Source organism: Cyprinodon tularosa, unplaced genomic scaffold, assembly GCF_016077235.1.
Source record: "Cyprinodon tularosa strain WSP-4 unplaced genomic scaffold, ASM1607723v1 ctg1147, whole genome shotgun sequence".
Lineage (NCBI taxonomy): Eukaryota > Metazoa > Chordata > Actinopteri > Cyprinodontiformes > Cyprinodontidae > Cyprinodon > Cyprinodon tularosa.
This window is the reverse complement of record NW_024037945.1, coordinates 117,104-129,038: the sequence shown is the minus strand read 5'-3', so window position 1 is coordinate 129,038 and position 11,935 is coordinate 117,104. Positions and strand designations below refer to the sequence as shown.

The window sequence follows — 11,935 nt, the reverse complement described above, 5'->3', positions numbered from 1 at the left end:
CTTTGCGAAAAGGGTCCACAAAAGATTATTGTCATAAAGTGCTTGTTCTCCTACGGCTATCTCTGTGGGTAGTTTGACAAAACTCTCTCCTTCGAGCCGGATTTGAACCAGCGACCTAAGGATATCCTCTATTGCTCTCTACAGTCCTCCGCTCTACCAACTGAGCTATCGAAGGCAGAGGGACAGCACCCACTCAGCAGTAAGCCCCATCTACACACCAGGCGTAGAAGAAACTTTTGCAGGATTGCCTGTTCCGGACCATCCTGCCAAATTGGGCCCCTACGTCGACAGACCTGAGGTGGCCAACTATAGACTTCGCCACAGTTGTCCTTTAATGTTTTACCCCTCATTCATATAAACTACTTTATCTGTGTGTCCTCTGTTCCATCAGAAACTGAAACCTTTCTAGGCAGTCTGCTCATTCCTACAATGTCCGTTGCACTATAAAATCACAGAGTCCCCCCTCTTAGTCTGTCAAATAGACAGATCAAGTATATCTGTGAACAAGCGAAATGCATAACTGTCTAGAAAGCAGGTCATCCAGAAAGGAGGTGGAAAGAGATCAACAAGTATCTGCTAAATTTAACAACATGGGGCATAAACAGATGCGACACGCACTGACTGAGAACTCCGGTAGGGCAAGCATTTGCCAGGGATGCAAAAAAGTACAAATACGATAAAGTGTAAAAATTACTAAAAAAAAGTTAAACATGCAACGGTTGAAGCTCTCTGTCACAAAAACCAAAATAAAGCGATGAAAGTGATGACATTTGCATGTGCAACAGAGGGCAGATGTCAAAAAATGACAGATTCTTACCTTAAATCATTATTTAGGCAAAGTCTATATGTCCTGTCATACAATGGCTTATGGTAACTATACGGCTCGTACAGGGATATAAGAAGGTCAGGAGGTCCCTTCACTGACTCGTACAAGTTCACACATTACTGCTAGATCTAACTGTACATCGCATGTCATGGCAACCTCTGACGTACATCTGCTTGGTTTCAATTTTCTCCCATTCGGAAGGAGCCATAACTGTATTATGTAGTGTTGCACAGCAATGATGTGAAGCTTTGAGTTTTATGAGGTGTGTTGAATGGAATAAAGTTCAGGGGTACACCCTGCCTCATCCAAACACTTCAAAAGAAGCCTCTCTTCCTGTACACTCAGCAATATCTCTACTGGAATTGGTTTAAGCATGTTCTTTTAACCAGTTTTGCCGTGACCCGGATTCGAACCGGGGTTGCTGCGGCCACAACGCAGAGTACTGACCACTATACGATCACGGCTGCCCTCTTCCATGTCTTTACATGCTCTATCTGTTTTCTGCCCTACCTCACTCAGAGACATTGATATTGCTGCAAAATATTTAAAAATACATAAAGGTATGTGCTGGATGTAGCTACCCACATTCTACTCCTGTAGTTTTAATGTAATGTTAAACTGGCATCTTGTGACAATGGTTGCTGCAGACACAACGCAGCCGTATTAAAAAATACTACTAAAAGTCAATGGAAAAACACAGCAACAGTTTTAAACTCTATTGACAAGCACAAACATAATCCCTTAGGACTTTGCGAAAAGGGTCCACAAAAGATTATTGTCATAAAGTGCTTGTTCTCCTACGGCTATCTCTGTGGGTAGTTTGACAAAACTCTCTCCTTCGAGCCGGATTTGAACCAGCGACCTAAGGATATCCTCTATTGCTCTCTACAGTCCTCCGCTCTACAGCACCCCCTCAGCAGTAAGGCCCATCTCCACACCAGGCTTAGAATAAACTTTTACAGGAAGCCATTCACAAGCATCAGATAGCTATGGTACATTCAGGACCATGGGACATTTCATACTTACAAGGAAAAAGACATAAACAGAACAGAACTTAACTCATACAAAAATGTATTTATTCAGAAACAGTGTGGGCTTTCTTAGAATACTGAATGCTCTATAATATTATTTCTGTTATTTTTTGATTATGCACATCTGCTAGCTTTTTATTCTAAAAAATCTGTAATATTAAATTATCAGCAAATTATCAAAGTTTTTCAACAGCCTGTTTAAAAGTTCCAAATGAGGCTTCAGATCAGACTGCGACAATTATGCTGTCATTGTTTTACAGGCAGAATTTGCATTTGCTAAACCTTATTCTTTAACCACTAATGGATATTCAGGAATACAGTCATACAAGTGTCAACTCCTCTGTGATAGCACGGGTTGCAATTTTTGGCAATTTCTATTTTTTTTATTTAAAAATTCACTGTATAACATGGATGCATAAATAACTAATTTTATTTCAGTGTTAAATTTTGTTTAAAGAAACAGATCATTAAAAATGTCTGATGATTTTCTTTATTCTGACCCCCCTGGTTTAATGTTTATAAATATTTATTTCACGTCATGTGCTCCATCCAAAGCAGATCATTGGCGCCCTCCACATCTAGTGAAAACTAGTGTAATTGGATGAGTCATATAACGCTTAGGGAATCATCAGAAGCAAGCAGGTGTTCTTCAAACTGCAAACGTGAATTGTCTATGCCGTGCTACAATGTCAGATTCAGAATTTTTTTTTTTTATGTCTGAAAGGTGGGACACAGGCGAGAGCGTGTCAGGAGACGGAGACCAACAAGACCTCCCTCATCCTTGGCCCTATCTCAAATAATTTTTCTAAATAGTTGAAAAATTGAGCTTTTAATTCATATAGTGGCATCTGGCTGTTTTTCTTTAAAGGTTACTTTATACTTTTATACTTTAAGTACTTTTTGGAGCACATACTTTTTCACTTTTACTTGAGTTAAGAGGTCAAGTTGATACTTCAACTTTTACCAGAGTGTTTTTAAACTGCAGTATCTATACTTCTACTTAAGTAAAGTAACAAATGTGGATACTTTTGATTTTGACTACTGCTTGAAGACATAAGAACCTGGATGACTCTTAACTTTCTCCTTCTGAATGCAGACAAAACAGAAGTTATAGTCTTTGGACCAGAGTCTTTGAAAAAGAAGCTGATTAGCCAGTCACTTCATTTGGATGGGATTACACTGATTTCAGATAAGTAAAACATCTGTGTGTGTTTTTTTTTTAATCAGAGCCTGTCATTTAAATCAAAATATCAAAGAGGTTTCTAGAATTTCTGTCATGTTTGGGTTGTGATACTAGCCCAAATGCAGAACACAACTCAGAGACAGGGAAAATGTTCAAAGGTTTAATTAAGAAGAGCTGCAAAAACAGGTCGGGGCGGAAATCAGGTCCAGGGGTGGTCACGGCTGGGTTACTGTCCAGGAGTTTGAGCAGAGCAGCAGAGGGGGAGAAAACCAGGAGGGTTCATGAGCTGACGGCAGGCAGAGGGGTTGGTGGAGATTTAGCTTGGCTAGAGCTTGTAGATCTCCAGGTTAGAGTTTCCCTTCCAGATTCTTCTGAGAGTCAGCTGGCAGGTCCTTGGCAGGTTTGGTTCTCCAGGGTTCTTCTGAGATCAGACAGACAGATTTCCAACAGAGAGAATCTCCAGGGGTTTCTGGTTTCAGACAGGTTCAACCTGGGAAACAGAGAAGACAAAGGATCAGGTTCAGGTCTCCTAGTCAGGAGACTAGACAGACTGGTTGGCTCAGGGTTTGCTGTACCGTGACTAACTAACACTCTGGCACTGGAGTGAGGTTCTCAGCCTGCTTAAGTACTGGTCTCCTGATGAGCAGATGAGAAACAGCTGGTGAAGTCTGCTCCAGCTTCAGGAGATCCAATACGCCCTCTGGTGGAGAAAGGTAGACAGAACCCCAGATCCCAACAGTAACACAAAACCCCTGGGAAGGGATCCTCTGCTCCCTCTGGTGGGCAAGCCTCAGGATCCCAACAATTTCCTTCTATCATCTGAGGAATATTGCAAAAATCAGAAATATCCTGTCCAGGGGTGATGCTGAGAAACTAGTCCATGCATTTGTTACTTCAAGGCTGGACTATTGTAATTGTTTACTATCAGGAAGTCCTCAAACTGTAGTTAAAAGCCTTCAGCTGATCCAAAATGCTGCAGCAAGAGTTCTGATTTAAATTAAAAAGAGAGATCATATCTCTCCTATCCTGGCTTCTCTTCATTGGCTTCCTGTTAAATCTAGAATAGAATTTCAAATCTTCCTTCTCACATATAAAGCCTTAAATGGCCAAGCTCCATCTGATATCAGAGATCTGATTGTTCCTTATGTTCCTAACAGAGCACTTCGCTCTCAATCTGCAGGTTTACTAGTGGTTCCTAGAATTTCTAAAAGTAGAATGGGAGGCAGATCTTTTAGTTATCAGGCTCCTCTCCTGTGGAACCAACTACCAGTTTTAGTCTGTGAGGCAGACACCCTGTCTACTTTTAATACTAGGCTTAAAACGTTCCTTTTTGATAAAGCTTATAGTTAGAGTGGCTCAGGTTATCCTAAGCTATCTCTATAGTTATGCTGCTATAGGCTTAGACTGCTAGAGGACATAGGCACACCCATTTCATCATTCTGCTTCATTCTGTCTCTATTCTCCCACTCTGAAGAATCTGATATCTGACCTATGCAAAATAATTGAAAGAATGATAAAGGAAAGACTGACTTATTTTGTAGAGAAGTTAAAGTATTTATTGAGATTTCAAAGTGGATTCAGAAAAGGTAGAAATAACATGGATCCTTTTCTGTACTTGGAACATGAAACAGAAAGGCACAGGTTAATACAGAGAATGTGGTAGCGGTTTTCTTTGACATCAAGAAAGCTTCTGATATGATGTGGAAGGAAGGATTTTTGATCAAATTAAAGAAGATGGGAATCGGAGGTTCAATGTTCAACTGGATAAAGGATTTTCTTCATCATCATTCTATACAAGTAAGAATAGGAAAACAATTTCAGGAAATATTTATATTGAAAATGGCATTTCCCCAAGGAAGCATGGTTAGTCTATTTTTTTTTTCTATTATGATTGTGGAGGTTCCTCCATCTTTTCTTCCATGTTAGTATTTTTTTTATTTAAAGGTCTTCACACAATAAAGGTATAATTTCACTCTTTTGTTGTGTTTTTTGGCATTAGGTTATTTACTATTATGGGTGCACATATTTAGTAAACACCTTTTGTTTATTTGAATTATTAACTACTTTTCTTTGCTGAGTTTGAAGGACTGGTTGACTGGATGTTAGAATCTGCTTCTCTCTCTACTTATGGCATAACTGTTAAAACATTTTTGGTGTTATGTTGTTTTCTTTTGATGTGTTGTAGTCAAAATGTGTTGGTTTGAATTAGCTATTTATGTATATGCATTGTTTGTCTTTGTCTTATCTCCCACCCCTCCTCGTTTGGGTAGGCTAGCCTTTGTGTATAAATTCCCCTGTGTGTTCATTGTGTGAGTTTTTTTTTGGTTTGTTATCCTGAGTTAGGTATGCCTTAGTTGATTTCCTTTGGGCACATTTTGGTATATTTTTTGAGCTGTAAGTCATTTTGTGATGTTTTTTTTTTTTTTGAATAAATAGAAAATACTTTTTTACATGCCTTTGTCCCTGTGCCTTACTGAACGGACCACCACAGTGATTAATGATATGTTTGAAGATGTTGGGCATGAAATGGGTGTTTATTTTCTCATGATGGAGCAATTTTGAAGAGGGGTAAAAATTTAGGTTTCTTAGTTAAAAAGGTTCAAGAAGCCATTCATAAAATAGAAGACTGGTCCTTTAGATGGGATTCAAGATTTCTGTAGATAAAACAAAGGTTTTGTTTTTTACAAGGAAAAAAGTTTCTGAAGATATAAAGTTAAAGATGTATAGATATGACTTAGAAAGGGTAAAACAATTAAAGATTTCGGGCATATGCTTGGATGAAAGGCTTACTTGGAAAGTTCATATTAAAAAGATGATTGATAAATGCAAAAGAGTTCTAAATGTTATGAGAGGTTTGATCGGGAATGAGTGGGGAGCTGAGCGGAAAGTATTGAAATCAATTTATACACGTTTAATTAGGTTCTTTTTTGATTATGGATGTGTTGCTTTCGGTTTAGCTTCAGAGTCATTACTTTAAAAATTTGATATTGTTGAGTATCAAGCATTGATATTCTACACATGGGCCATAAGAACAACACCAACATCAGCATTACAGGTAGAAATGGGGGAAATGCCACTACAGTGGAGAAATTGCAATTACTTTCTACTTACTGGTTTCAGGTAAAGAATCATTGTCAAACTCATCCATGTCAAGATATTTTAAAACCATGTTGGGAAAAAGGAAAGAAGAAATTTAATTCCTTTGGACGGTCAGCAGATAAAATTATAAAAGATCTAGAATTATCTCATATAAACATCAGTAAAACAGTTATTAGGTAATTAATTCATCCATCATTGTTGCCTAATATCGATACAGATATGGAGAAATGGAAAAATAAGGAGAATATCTTTGAATCAAATATGGTTCAGCAATATTTATGTAAGAAATATTATGGTTTTGTTAAAATTTTTACGGATGCTTCAAAAGATTCGAATAATAGACATGGTGTTTCGTTTGTAGTTCCAGAATTCCATTTTAAATCGCGTAACGGAATCAGTGACGGAGTTTCAGTCTAAACAGGAGAAATGTTTGGAATCATGTTGGCCTTGGAATGGATTGAAGAAATTCATCCATGAAGAATCATAGTTTTCTCTGATTCTAGTTCAGCGTTATTTTAATTTAAAAATAGTTACTCAGACATATATATATTAGCAGAAATTCAGCAAATATTATTTAGAATTCAAGCAATGGAATAAATAGTTAATTTTACATGGATTCCATCTCATATGGGAATAGAAGGAGACAGCTGATAGTTGTGCAAATAAGCAAGTAAACCTAATTTAATTGATATAATAATTCCATTTAGGAAAGGTGAAATAAAATCAGTAATTAAGGAAAGGATTAGATTAAGATGGCAGAAACATTGGGAAGAAGAAAGAACTGGCAGATGGTTTTATAATATTCAAAGAAAAGTTGGATTTATGAGAAAAACAGTAAGGAATAGAGAGGAGGAAATGGTGATATCAAAGTTATGGTTTGGCCATACAGGTTTAAATAGCACGTTGTTTAAAATAGGGAAACATGATACAAGGAAATGTGATTTTTTTTTTATTTCAAGAAGAAACAGTGGAGCACGTCATATTGTTTTGCTCTAAATATGTAAATGAGAGAACTGAATTGATAAACAGATTACAAGTCAATAAATTAAAGTTAAACTTAAAACACCGTGTGGACTTGGATTCTAAATCTAAGGGTTTTTCCTTATTATTGATATTTCTTCAAAAAGACAAATGTGTTTAAGAGGATTTAGTTTTAGTTCACTACTGTAGTAATAGGATATTGAATTAATTCATTTACGATCCACACTCCATTTCAGTTGGTGGCGGTGATGCACCAAAAAGTTGTTTGTCAACCGCCAAAAAACACAAGAAGAAGGAGAAAAATAATGTAGACCCAGCCGCGCATGCGCAATGAGCTGCTGGTAGGGATCGGGTAGCATTAGCAGCATTAGCTTAGCTTGTGTGTGGAGTCATTGTAGAGAGGCTGATAATCTGGGAGTGTTTGCAGTGAGAATGTCTTCAGTCCAGTTTCAAGGAGAGTTTATCACCGAGCAGTTAACTCCTGCTGAAGAAACATTCACGGAGTTTAAAGGGAAAGAGTTAAAAGAAGAGAAGATGCTGGTGAGGATTCTCCCTCATCCAGCTCAGAGTCAACAGGAGAAGATGGACGATCAGCACAGGATCCCCCAGATCATCTCACAGCGGATAGGTAGGAAACAGCTGATAGAAACGATTCCCTGATGATGCACACTGTGGATTTTAGCAGCATTTGGGAAAACGGACCAGAGGAGGTCGTGTTGCTAAGCTAAAGCTAACTTCCGGTCAAGGGTATCTATAATAGCTTTGTTTCACGTGACGTCACAGTGCTGCTTCGCGATGCCGCGGAACTCAGATGGAGGGCAGGAAGTGAAGTAGCTGAAGATCTGGATGACTGATCTGTGCATAGATATCCATAATAAAGGCTAGATGTCTCGTCCGCGCTGCTGGCCAATGGGGGTCGACGTCCGCACGTGGCGGCCATCTTGCCACAGGCAGCTCGCTCATTCGTAACATTGTGTTTTAAAGGCGCATGTACTGAAATAACCATAACTTCCTCAATTGTCTAACGATTCTCAAACTGTTTGGTTTGTTAAACAAAAGTCAGACATGTAGTTATGATACTGCACACTTATGAATAATTATAACCATGGAATTTCATATGAAAAGAACATTGAATAGAACATACAGGTGCAATGAATATACACATGCACAAGGTATTTATGTTAAATCAATATATGCTATTAAAACTCAGTGTACTGAATGGCAACATGATATATAGATATATCTATAGATATCTATATATATATATAAATGCGTGTGTATATATATATATATATAATATGTGTATGTATATATATATAAAAATATGTATATATATATATATATATATATATTTTAATATGTATATATATATACATACATATTTATATATATATATATATTAAGGCTGGGACATTAACGCGTTAATTTCGATTAATTAATCATACAAATATTAACGCGTTAAAAAAATTAACGCATTTTAATCGCACACCAAAGTCTCCTGGAAGTCGTTTGGGATTTCACCCAAGTAATTATTTCACCTGTGGGGGCAGCATTAGAACTATGGCCAGAATACCGTCGGACAGAAACTGAAGAAGAAGAACAGAGAAGAAAGTTGCTTTTAACTAGAAGGAGAGACAACCATGGAAGAATTAGACGAAGCAGATGAAAACATTTTAGTTGGTCCTTTGCAGGGGAAATTTTGTTTTAAAATACAGGAGGGAAGAGTCGATAAGAGCGCGGTCATATGTAAATTATGCAACAAGGAATTCGCCCATCACCGCAGCGTATCAAGCCTCAAATATCACCTGAAGCAAAGCATGTAGCAGCTAGCTTGGCAGATACTAGCGTGGAAGCTAGCCCGACTGGGAGGAAGAAGAAACAACCCACACTACACCAGCTGACTGGCTTCAAGGGCAGGGTAAGCAAGACCAAGGCCGAGAAAATGACCAACGCGCTGGCTTACTGGGCGGCTCTCGACTGCAGACCCATTGCTGTGGTAGAAGATAAGGGGCTGTCTCAGCGTGAGGATGCCCTAAATCACAGATTTCTACAAGTGGCTACAGCACTCGACCCTCGCTTTAAGGTGTGTAATGGTCTTCTTTATTTTTCTCTTTTATTGCTTATGACTCTTTTATTTCCTCGGCCCCCTCCCCTCCCCTCTCTTATGGAATAACAACATCAACATGACTTGTATAGCACATTATCATACATAATTGTCATTCAGTGTGCTAAAGAGTAAAAAAAAATGAAAACAGAAAAAAATAATTCATGTTGTTTTATGGATTGAAGATAATTAACCAACTATTACCAAAGGCAGATGAGAATAATGCTATTTTTAATTTCTTTTTAAAACAAGATGCTGTTGGAGCAGTTCTAATATGGACAGTTTAGACTTGACCATAGGCACAACCAGTAGAGGAGATTCTGGATGATGGAAACCATGTATACTAATGAATTTCATCCAGCTTGTACTCTGTAAATCTCTGATTAATGTGACCACAAACCTGATTCTGATTCTTATTCTGATCTTAAGGACCTAAAGTGTCTACCAAGAGGAGAGCGAGGAGAGGTGGACCAGCATTGAGGCACTGGTGCAACAACAACCAGGCAGAGCCACACCGGAACGCACAGAGGAGCCAGCAAGGAAGAGGAGCCTCCTGCTGTATAATTCCGACTCTGAATCAGAGGATGAAGATGGGCCCAAAGGAGCCTTGGCCCGCTACAAGGCAGAGCCTACCATCAGTGAGAGAGACTGCCCACTGCAGTGGTGGTCCACTCATGAGAGAGCCCATCCACAGCTCTCTGTCCTGGCCCGCAAGTATCTAGGCAGCCCTGCCACTTCGGTACCCTGCGAAAGATTATTCTCCCTGGCAGGTAACATAGTTCAAAAGAAGAGGGCAGCCCTGAGCTCTGAAAATGTGAACAGGCTAGTATGTCTCAGCAACTGGCTGAAAGAGAGGAAGTAATCAGTTAATGTGTATCCTGAGGCCAGTTGGCCAGTTGTGTTTCAAATGGGAAAAATTGGAGGTCAATCACTGTCACTTTATGTTGAACTGAACTATCTGAATGGCCAATGTTATAAAGAGTTGGACTGAATTTCATTTAATTTCTGACTTATTTTTTGTAAACAGTTGAACTGTTGATAAATCCACGAATTGTGTTAAAGCCTCAGAGGCTTTTTGTTCTGAATGTACTTGAGTATTGCATTTTTGCGTTTAAAAAGCAGTATTAAGCTCTACCTATACCTATAGAGCTACCTGAATTTCTGAGTTTAGCGTTCCTAAATATGTTGAACTTTAAAATTTGCACTGGCCTGTTGATATTTCTTTAAAAAAAATAAACAATATTTTGTCTATTAAGCTTATGTGTTGTCATTCAAAATCCATGTGGAAAAAGTTACTTCCTGCAGTTTCCAAGTATGCGATTAAAATGCGATTAATTCGATTAATTAATTTCACAGCCATGCGATTAATCGCGATTAAAAAATTTAATCGCGTCCCACCCCTAATATATATATATATATATATATATATATATATATATATATATATATATATATAAATAAACACTTTTATTTGGGTGTGATTAATTATTTCACAGTCCTAATTTATTTATATTTACATACATACTTTTATAATATGAATATTATTGTTATAATAAAATATGAAATACTGACAAAAAAGGCTTATTGTGTGGCAACCTCTTGGTGTAGAAGCATAATCCAGGTTTCCAATTAAAGGTAACACTTTGAAGTTTCATGTAGACTATTCGGATTATATATCAGGGGTAATTACATAAAAGTTCCTATTTTTAAACCATTATAAAAGTGACATTTATTTGCTATTAAAATTGGTACAATAGTCCCCTTCACAAGTATATATAGATGTAGCATGTTGAAATCCCCACCTACACTACTGTGATGGTATACACATGGAAGACAGAGATTTAAAAAATGACCCAAAAAACATAGCTTGGCTAATGCCCTTTGAAAAGGACGGTTTTATTGAGCTTCAGTGTAATGTACAAGAGACCGTTGTCCACAAGGCCATCAAAGCGGACAGGAAGGTAGCTGTGGTCATGTACTAGTGCAGGAGTGTCAGCAAACGGGGATGGAAGATCTTCTCCTCCTGCTTACACATTATATAACCTGCAGAAACAAAAACAAAAGTGACCAACAACAATTCACGGTGTATAAGATTGGTATATCAATATGTGATTACATTTCAATGATACACATGCCCTTTGAAGATGAGCTGGAAAGTTGAAAATGTTTGGCACAACACCATCTTTAAGTTGTCCAAATGAAACTAATACAAACTTATAAAAGCTTTGAGTCAACAACAGTCTTGTAATACTATTATGTCATAGCAAAAGTCTGGCATCTTCCTTTTAATAAACCCAGCAAATTCCTGTAACATAATGTAAGACATGTTGACAAACCAAATCGATTGGAAATCATGTTAAATTCTGCCTTTTCCACTGATGTAAAGTTGCTTGTTAACGTTAGCAGCTAGCTAAACTGTAACGTTAGCTGCTAACTTACTAACGTTAGGTCTCACTTCGCAGCTTCTTGTTATTAGCCAGCTAACGTTAGGCTAATAATGAAAATACAACAACACTCAGATTATTGTTATAAGCCAACTAATAACTACAACCACATCCACAAATATTGTAATTTATACCAAAGATTAATTGTCATACAATCGTTATTGGTGTCAGTAAAACCTATATAATTGACTAATAGTCTCAGCCTTGATAACTTGCGCAAGTAGCCGTGATGCACAACTATGCTGCATGATTAAGTCATTTTTCGAC

General features: G+C 37.7%; 2 non-coding genes across 2 annotated transcripts; both read right to left on the bottom strand.

The window, feature by feature from the left end:
- Positions 1-87: 87 nt before the first annotated feature.
- Positions 88-175, bottom strand: trnay-gua. Its single transcript is given in 2 exon segments — positions 88-123; positions 139-175. It is a non-coding gene; the product is annotated as a tRNA-Tyr (tRNA).
- Positions 176-1,218: 1,043 nt separating this feature from the next.
- On the bottom strand, positions 1,219-1,290 carry trnah-gug. Its single transcript has one exon. It is a non-coding gene; the product is annotated as a tRNA-His (tRNA).
- Positions 1,291-11,935: the final 10,645 nt, after the last annotated feature.